Source organism: Choloepus didactylus, chromosome 16 (genome assembly GCF_015220235.1).
Source record: "Choloepus didactylus isolate mChoDid1 chromosome 16, mChoDid1.pri, whole genome shotgun sequence".
Lineage (NCBI taxonomy): Eukaryota > Metazoa > Chordata > Mammalia > Pilosa > Megalonychidae > Choloepus > Choloepus didactylus.
The window spans coordinates 75,659,253-75,669,120 of NC_051322.1; the positions used below are offsets into that span (position 1 = coordinate 75,659,253).

At 40.1% G+C, this 9,868-nt stretch overlaps 1 pseudogene; it reads left to right on the forward strand.

Annotated features, from left to right (window-relative positions):
* The first annotated feature begins 1,251 nt into the window (after positions 1-1,251).
* On the forward strand, positions 1,252-2,178 carry LOC119511549 (annotated as a pseudogene).
* Positions 2,179-9,868: the final 7,690 nt, after the last annotated feature.

Below are 9,868 nucleotides of genomic sequence, written 5' to 3' on the forward strand. Positions count from 1 at the left end.
TCTAGTAGGGCAGAAAGAAAATGACATATAAATGTAATAAATAAGTTAATTGTATAATATGTCCAAAGCTGATCTGTGCTATGGAAAAGAGAGAAACCAGAGCAGGGTAAGGGGCACTGAGGGTGTGCTGAGTGTTTGCAGATTTAAATAGGGTAGACAAAATAGCCTCATTCAGAAAATGGTATTTGCACAAAATTTTAGGGAGGTGAGGGAATTAACCAGTAGATATCCAGGGGAAGAACATTCCAGGCAGAAGGAACAAGGGGTGCAAAAATGAACATTATAGGGTGCTTCAGTGTTTGATGACTCTTAAAGGAGCCAGCGTGCTTGTGAAGCAGTGAACAAGGGAGGGGGGATGGGAGAAGACGAATTTAGAGAGTCAATGGGGACCAGATAATGTACGACCCCAGTTGTTGTGGTAAGGACTCTGATTTTCACACTGAATGGATTGGGGAACTCTTGCGGGGCTTGGAAAGAGCACTCTAGCTGCTGTGGTGAGAAGAGACTGAGGGTGGCTGTGCAGTAAAGGTGAATAGGGAGAGTGGTTAGGAAGCAAGTGAGAGGTGACTGTGGCTCAGGCCAGGGTGGTAGCTGTGGAGGGGGTGAGCAATAGTTAGGTTCTGGCTACATTTTGAAGGTAAAGACAAAAGAATTACTTAGTGGATTAGATATGCAAGAAAGAGGAATCAAGGATGACTCCAAGATTTTTAGTCTGAGCAACCTAAGGTCAGAGATACAACCAGCTGAGATAGAAGCCTGCCAGAAGAATATGTTTTGGGGGAAGATTGAAGTTCAGTTTTGAACATGTTGAGGTAGACAGGACAGGTTTTCATTCATTCTGTACCCTACAAATGTTTACTGAATGCATACTGTGTACCAGACATTGAACTAGCATTAGCTCAGCACTAGAAATTAGGGCCCTGCCTTCAAGTAACCACAGAATAGTGGGGAGAGTAGACAGTCAAATAAACAATTACAGAACAATGTAATAAGCAGCATGATGAAATGTAGCTGGTGTGACAGGTGTGATGGAGACACAGAGGAATGTAAAGGAATCCTTATCTTTTTTTTAATTTAGAAACTGAAGTCCTGAAAAGTTCATTGATTGGTCAAAGATCACAGTTAATATATGGCACAGCTGGGACCTGAGTACAGTGTGTTTGAGTCCCTGGATTTGGGAAACTTTTTATATCATATAATTTGCATTCTTGCAAAGCCAACCACTTCCTCAGTGCTCTGGACAGAGAATCCATGGGCACCAAGAACAACGTAAGTGACTTTGATTTGTTTGGCCTTTTCCAGAGCCGGGAGATGCAGAATGCATGCTTTGTGCTCTTGCCCCTCTTCCATGTGCTCACTCTCTTGGGGAAACTTCTGGTCATCTTCACCATCAATGCCAAAAACCCTGAGTGCTCCCATGTATTTCTTATTCAGCCATCTGTCTTTTGCAGACATGAACTATCCATCTGCTACCACATCCAAAATGATCGCTGACACTTTGGTGGAGCACAAGGCCATCTCATTCAATAGCTGCATGGCCCAGCTCTTTTTGCACACTTCTTTGGTGGCACAGGGATCTTCTTCCTCATGGCCATGGCCTATGATCACTATGTGGCCATCTGTAGTCCCCTGCACTACGCAACAATCATGGATCGGCGGAAACGTGCTCTACTGGTGGAAGCTTCCTGGGTGGCTGGTTTCCTGCATTCCATCCTGCAGACACTCCTCATGGTTCAGCTGCCCTTTTGTGGGCCCAATGTGATAGACAACTTCTTATGTGACATCCACCCCCTGCTGAAGCTGGCCTGTGTGGACACCTATGTAGTGGGGCTCATTGTGGTGGCCAACAGTGGCATGATCTCTTTGGTCTCCTTCCTTATCCTCATCATCTCCTACCTGGTCATCCTACTGAACCTGAGAAGCAGGTCATCTGAGGGCTGGCGCAAGGCTCTGTCTACATGTGGGTCACACATCCTCACTGTCCTTTTGGTCCTTGTGCCTACCATGTTCACATACATCCATCCCTCTATCACCCTGGCTGCTGAAAAACTTGTCATCCTCTTCAACATTGTGATGCCACCCTTGCTGAACCCTCTGATCTACATGCTGAGGAACAGTGAGGTGAAAAATGTCATGAGGAGACTGTTCAGGGTCAGGAGGCACTCTGGGGAGAAGTGATACTACAGGAAGTCTCAGTTTAGCCAGGAAATTGTAAGACTTTCCATCTTTTAGCACCTAATAGGTTTCATATCTCCAGTTTGATGCATGTAATGAAAACTGTCCTCCAACCCTTTTCATAATAACCATCCCACATGGTCATTCAATCCTTTATTCATTAAAATGTATTGAGTGTCTGCAGTGTGTGTAGTCCTGGGAATATAAATAAAAGTAAGACATAATATTTGTCCTTAAAGATTATAGTCAGGGAGGCTCTTAGAGTGACAATCAACAGCTTTCATGTTTTCTCTCTTTTTCAGGAGAACTGTGAGAGCATGTGAATGAGAGAATCTCTTTGGAGTCCAGGTGTCTCTTCCATACAATGGATAATTCACTACATTAAATGAGATGGTATTTTTATGGTGGCTAACACAGAGCTTGATGAAATTCCTTTTTTGAAATGATGTTGAAAGCAATTTAGGTCTTATCCTTTTACTTCATGCTCCCAGAAGGCAGATGAGTAAATAAAGGTGGAGAGGCTATGGGATTCACCCAAAGTCACACAGTAAGTCCAGATCAGGGTGGGGACTGGAACCCAGGTGTCCTAAGTCTGCTCTCAGGGCTCCTCCCACCTCAGGACCCTCAGCAAAGAGCTAGTGAGTGGACACCGAGCAGAACTCACCAGACTCTTACAAAGGACTAAGGATTGATGGTAACCTGCCCTGATGGGGGGCAGAGCCCAGGACAGCAAGTTGTCAGCCCTCTTCCAGCAGTGTCAATTCCTCTCTCTCTAGCAGGGCAGGGACCACATTTCACCCCCATTTGCTGTCCTCTGTTTTGCTGTTGGAAGGAACCAGGTTTGTGCAGGATGGAATTAGAAGAACTGGGTTAGACATCTGGCTTTACCCTTCATGGGATATTTAACCTCACTGGGTTTCAATTTCCACATTTACAAGTGGAGACAGTAACAATATCTGTTCAGAAGGTTGTGTGTGGACCTATCAGACTATATAAAGTCTTATATCAAAGTTTGCAGCTGCTACCTCTGGTTTTCTTAAATGTCTTCTGTTCCTTTTTCTCTTCCTATTCCCTCTTCTGTCTCTGCACTGTCTCCCAAAGCCCTGGTTGACTCTAAGATTCATTCATTCACTCCACAAATGTTCACTGAGCACTTACCAGTTACTGTTCTTAGGGTTGAAAGTAACTTAGGAAAAAAAAAAAAACACCCAAAACGGACAAAAATCCTTGCTCTCATGGTGCTTATATTTTACTGTGTGTCAAAAGCTGACTCTTACTGAATTCTTCCAATAAACCAGACACTCTTGTGTTTTAACGTACCAACTCCTTTAATCCATACAACAACCTCATGAGTTGGTGCATTCATCAGGAGGACTGTGAGCAGAGATGGGTGAGGGTGGTAGTGAGAAAGCTCTTTTGTTCCATCTATGTTTCACAGACACAAATGCAAATATTTGTCTTGACTATGAGAACAAGAACAATGAAACAGCAGTTGACCCCTTGAAAGCACAGCATTTTTCTCAGAAGTTTTCCTAACAACAGCTTAATCTCTGTTGAGTAAATTGCCTCCCTATAAAACTCTTCGTAAGAATGTGGGGACAGGTATGGTCACTCAGTTCTAAAGATAAATGGAGAGTGAGAGAGTAAAAATTATTATCATAAAGTCACTTACATGGACTTCTGATGGCTGATTTGTTTCTCTTTCCACTATTGTCTTCATACAGTATTTTAAGTAATGGTGGCCTGATGTTTTGCATATGCGTGCATGAATGCAGATCTGTTGAAGAGGGTGAAGACACGTGTAAAAGAGCCTGTGTGTGGACCTATGGGTGTATGCACATAAACGTGTGTTATCTGTACTTGCTGGGGAAATTTTACTATTCTAAGTAAAGCTCAAAGTTTAGATAGTCAGCCGTTATGTGTAATAGTGAGAAACCCTGGCATCTGGAAATTCTGCTTGATTCCTCAAGAATCCTGTTCTTCCCTGTGACTCCTGTTCACAGGAGGTTGCCCACCTCTGGGGACCATTATAGGATGTGGGGTCACTGGTGTGCTTTGTCTGGCAGTGGTTCTTCCTCCTGCTTGATCCCAAAGAGGAGAAGAGGGCAAACTGGGAGTGGGGGAGTTGACCATGCACTGCTGGGGATAAAAATCCATCTGCATTTCAGTTCTGGGTGGAAAGACTGGGCAAGCCCTGCAGGAGGAGCTGTGAGCATTCCAACTTGGCTCTGGGAGAAGAGGCAGAGGGATCCAGTGGAAATCGCACTGGATCGGGGGGGTCGGGAAACCAGGTCCTGGGGGCAGAGCCATCCCTCCCTCCCACAGAGTTCTCTGGGCTTCCATTTCCTGATGTCCACAAATACATCCTTAAGGGCCTGTGGCTCAGGCATCCTAAGATTCTCTCTGCCTCAGGCACATAGACTATAAAATAAATCAGGATTTTCTTCTTATTTTTCCCATTTCTTTTTATCTTTCTTTAGAATAATTTTTGGGGGATTGTATAAGAAAGGAAATACTTCATATGCATTCTAGAGATTTATGGGACTTTACATAATTATACCAAGAGGAATGAATCTCAAATGAAGAACATTTAATTCTGTTTCCCAGCATACTTCTGCCCTGAGAAACCTCAATTGAATGTCTACAGTATTCTGGAACTTACTAATAGATGTAGTCCATTGACTGGACTTTCAGTTGCTCACTCTTACCCTTTCTTTAAACTCCATTTGGTAATAAACTATTTTTTCAACTTTCATTCACCCTCCAGTACTGTTTCCCTGGAGGTCATCTCAATTAGAAACATAAACATAAAGCTTTTTTTACTATAAAGTTAATTTTTTCTGTTGTGCTTGGGTAGGGGACTGACACAGGTGGTTGTGGTTTTGAGGTTTTGATATTGGGGAACTTGATAGAAAATCTTTTTGGAGGGTGAAAGTACCCACAGTTAAGGCAGAAAAGGAAGGTAGGCTAAAGTTGAGATGGCTCCTCAGGGCTGATTCCTTTCATGAAACAACTTTTCTTCATTTTCCTTTACAGTATTTCAAACATACAAAATAATATATGATATATAATATTCATATGCTATAACCCATAGTTAATTGGTAATCTATGAACTTGTTACCCAACCCAAGAACTAAAACATTCCTAATAAATTTGTGTCTATAAGCAAATAAACAATATATTGTTTAGTTTTGCTTGTTTCTTATTTTATAAAAATGGTATCAGACATTTAGAATCTTTTGGACTTTTTTTTTGACTCAACATTATGTTTCAAATCACACTATTCTATTGGGTGAATATGTTATAATATATTTTCCTATTCACCTGTCAGAGCATCTTAGTTGTTTCTATATTTTTTCCTATGAACAAGAATTCTGTTGTGAACATTCCTGTGCATGTGGGGCACTTTTCCTGGGATATATACCTAGGGGCAGATTTGCTGTGTTGAAGGTTATGGAAATATTCAACTTTACAAAAAAAAATGCCAAATTGTGTTGAAAGCAATTGTACCAATATTCACTGCCACCAGCCACATATGAGAGATTCTGTTGATCTGTGTCCTTGCCAACACATGGTACTGCCAAAACTTCTTAATGTTTCATAAATCTGGAATGTGTAATTTCATTATTACTAATGAGGTTGGACACATTTTCATATGTTTCTTGTCATACGTGCTTCCTTTTCTGTGAAATGCCTACTTTTAGACCTTTATTCTGTTTAGCTGTTTGGATTAAAAAAAAAAGAGTTGTAAGAGTATTGCATATATTTTGGATATTAATCCTTTGTCAATTATATTGCAAGTATCTTCTCTAGATAGTGGCTTGTCTTTTTACTTTATGCAGTGTTAAAAACTTTTATTTTCAATCTAGTTAATAGCTTCACAATTTCTACTTTTGTACTAACAAAAGCCTTCACTGCATTGTTTAAAAAATACCTTTTTTAATTTGGGGTCAGAAAGATATTAACCAAAACTGTATTCTAAAAATTTTAAGTTGTGCCTTTCTGATTTAATTTTTTGTTCCACCTGAAATTGACTGTTGGGCATTGTAGAGTAGGTGATTCAATATCATTTTTTTTTTTTATGGCTACCCAAAGGTTCCAGCATCATTTATTGAATAGTCCTTTTTTTCACTGATCCACAATGGAACTTATGTAATATATCAAACTTTTGCATTTGCACAGGTCTTTTTCTGGACCAATCCTACACTGTTGATTACTTTATATTTATATTTTATATATTTTTATTATGGTATTATATAGATAACAATATTTCCCATTTTAACCATTTTTAAGTGTACCATTCAGTGGCATCAATTGTATTTACAATGTTATGCTACTATTGCCACCCATTATCAAGTCTTTTTCATGACCCCAAACAGAAACCCTGTACCTATTAAGAAAAACTACCCATTCCCCTCTCTCCATTGCCTCTTGTAACCTGTAATGTACTTTATGTGTCTAAGAATTTGCTTAATCTATATATTTCATGTAACTGGAATCATACAATATTTGTCCTTTTGTGTCTGGCATATTTCAGTCAATATAATGATTTTAAGGTTCACCATGTTGTAGCATGTATCAGAACTTCATCCCTTTATATGGATGAAAAATATTCCATTGTATTACATTTACCATAATTTGTTTATCTGTTCATCTGTTGATGGACACTAGGGTTGTTTCCACCTATTGTCTATTGTGAATAATGCTGCTATGAACATTTGTGTACAAGTATCTGAGTTCCTGTTTTCAATTCTTTGGGATATATACCTAGAAGTGGAATTGTTTGTTCATATGGTAATTCTGTGTTTAACCTTTTGAGAACAATAATAAGTATTGATATTTGGTAGGGCAAATTATTTTTAGGAATGTCTAGTATGTTTTGAGCCCTTTCATTTTTAAACAATTTTAAAAGTAACTTGTCAAGGAAGATAGCTGCTTAGAGAGTTGTAAGGTTTAGTCCATCCTCAAGGGCAGCTAGTAAATAGCCAGCAACTACCTGAAACAACTGTTTGGGGAACTTTGGATTCCAGACACACATCATACACCAGACAGGAACTACTGGAAATGTGAGAGTGATAAATCACAATGAAGAGCTTTAAGTAAATCATTCCATGCTCTGAAGGCTGTTGCCCCTCCCCCACTGGCATGGCAGGCTGACTCAGAGTCAGTCCCTGGTGGGAAACAGAAGCCCTTTCTCTTAGTAGCAAGGAAGGGGAGCTCAGCCAGGCACCAATTGTGAATTTGATTAATGAATTCAGACTGCTGAATACCAGAACTGAGCACAGATAAATTTACAATGAAATCAAGAAAGAAACCAGAAGTTCTGTTTTAGCCCCATTCCCAGTAAGGAGGAAGCAGGGCTTATGGGAAAATACAGAGGCTTCTGGAGTTGGCTGAGCTCAGAGTGCTGGAAAAGGGCTATGACCCATGTAAAGGGGCACATAGAGCCAGGCATCTATTCTGGCTCTTGATTGGTGAACTCAGGGTGCTGGGGTCCAGCTTTGAAAACAGCTACTTTTTTTTAGGCAGCCAATCAAAGAAAGCAGCGAGCAGTCTCTGTTTTCAGCCCTGCCCCATGCAGAGGTGGAAGAAGGGTTGACAGAGAGACAAAGTAACTAATCAGGTGGTGGAGATAGTTCCCAAAAGAGTGGCTATTCCTCAAGAAAAGGGGGTAGGGCAGGGCTCAGTGCAAATGGTGGCTGTTATTTGGAGAATTTAGTTCCTAGGGGCTGGGATATAAGCAACAGTTTCAACCTACAAAAAAGCAAGCCCAGCATAGTCCAAAAACACTCTCTGGTAGGGGCAGAAGTGAGACTGCTTGAGAGTCATTGTAACTTTTCCAGCCTTCATGGGACAGGGGGCTGAAGAACAGCTCCTCCCCAAGGAAAATAGGGGGAAAGGTCCAGCACAGGCTGTGACCGTTATTTAGAGAACTCAGACCCCAGGGGCTTGGAAAACAGCAATAGTTTCAAATAGTTTCTCTTGCATGCCCCCAGCAGGGGCAGGACCAGCTGAGAATTAAAGGCACAGTACCACACTAGGCCTGTGGAGACCAGTGAGCTGAAGAACACCATCTGCTGGGCAGGACAGAAAAACACAGAATGAGGAGTCTTCACAGGAAAGACCAGCCTGCTGGTCTCATCACCAGGGAGCCTTGATACTGAACTACATGCCCTTCATGGTGTAGTTTCATGAAGTTTTTCTGGTAGATCCTCTCTGCAGTACCCTCCTGCCAGAATCAGTCCTCCAGGTAAAAGTTGCTAGAAGTAACAAAAGCAGTGTTAAAAACATATGCAGGCAAAAAACAAAACAAAACAAAACAAAACCCCAGCGGATCATGTTCCCTGAGGAGGAAGAGGGAAGAGAAAGTTTTTCCTGGGGCTGAACCAACTGCACAAAAAAGGACAATTTCAAAAAATCATTCCATCTATGTAGGGAAAGAATCATAAAAATAAGAGCTGAAAAAATTCTGATCAGCTAAACAGAAGCTATACTAGAGGTCTAAAATAAGTTGAACCAAATGTCAAAGAACATTTAGAGCACAAAGCCAATCAAGAAGAAACCCCTACATAAGACAGCAAAAAAACTCCAGAATAAACTAATCAAGAAAATCAGATGCCTAGATACCTGCAAAAAATCATGAATCACACTCAGAACCCCAAAGAAATGGCCTAGTCAAAGGAACAAGCTAAAACTTCAGATAAGATACAGAAGTTGAAACAACTAAGGATATTCAAACAAACTTTATAAATCAATGAGTCAAAGGAAAATGTGACAAAAAAGATGAAGGATATAAAGAAGACATGGGGTGATCATAAAGAACTTAGAAACTTGCCAAAAAAAAAAAAAAAAAAAAAAACAACTTCTGGGAATTTAAGGAAAAACAGAAGAGATGAAAAATACACTGGAGACATACAACAGCAGATTTGGAGAGGCAGAAGAAAGAATTAGTAAACTAGAGGACAAAGCTTCAGAAATCTTACACCCAAAAGAACATATAAGGAAAAGAATATAAAAATTTGAGCAGAGCCTCAGAGAACTGAATAACATGAAGTTCACTAATATATATGTTATGGGTATCCCAAAAGGAGAAGCAAAGGATAAAGGGGCTGAAAGAATAATGGAGGAAATAATCACCTGAAATTTCCCAACTCTTGTGAAAGACACCAAATTACAAATCCAAGAATCACAATGTACCCCAAACAGAGTAGATCCAAATAGACCTACTGAAATGCCAAAAACAAAGAGAGCATTCTGAAGTAGCAAGACAAAAGTGATCCATAACATATAAGGGAAGCTCAATAAGACTAAGTGTGGATTTTTCAGCAGAACCATGGAGGTGAGAAGGCAGTGATATCATATATTTAAGATACTGAAAGAGAAAAACTGTCAGCCAAGAATTCAATATCCAGCAAAACTCTCCTTCAGAAATGAGGGAGAGTTTAAAATATTTACAGATAAACAAACAAAAAAAGAGTTCATGAACAAAAGACACACTACAAGAAATATGAAAGGGAGTGCTACAGGCAGATAGGAAAAGACAGGAGAGAGAGGTTTGGAGGACAGTGTAGAAAGAAAGATTATCAGTAAGGGTAACTAAAAGGGTAAAAAGAGAAAAAAATAAGATATGACATATGAAATCCAAAGGACAAAATGGTTGAGGAAAGTACTGCCTTTACAGTAATAACATTAA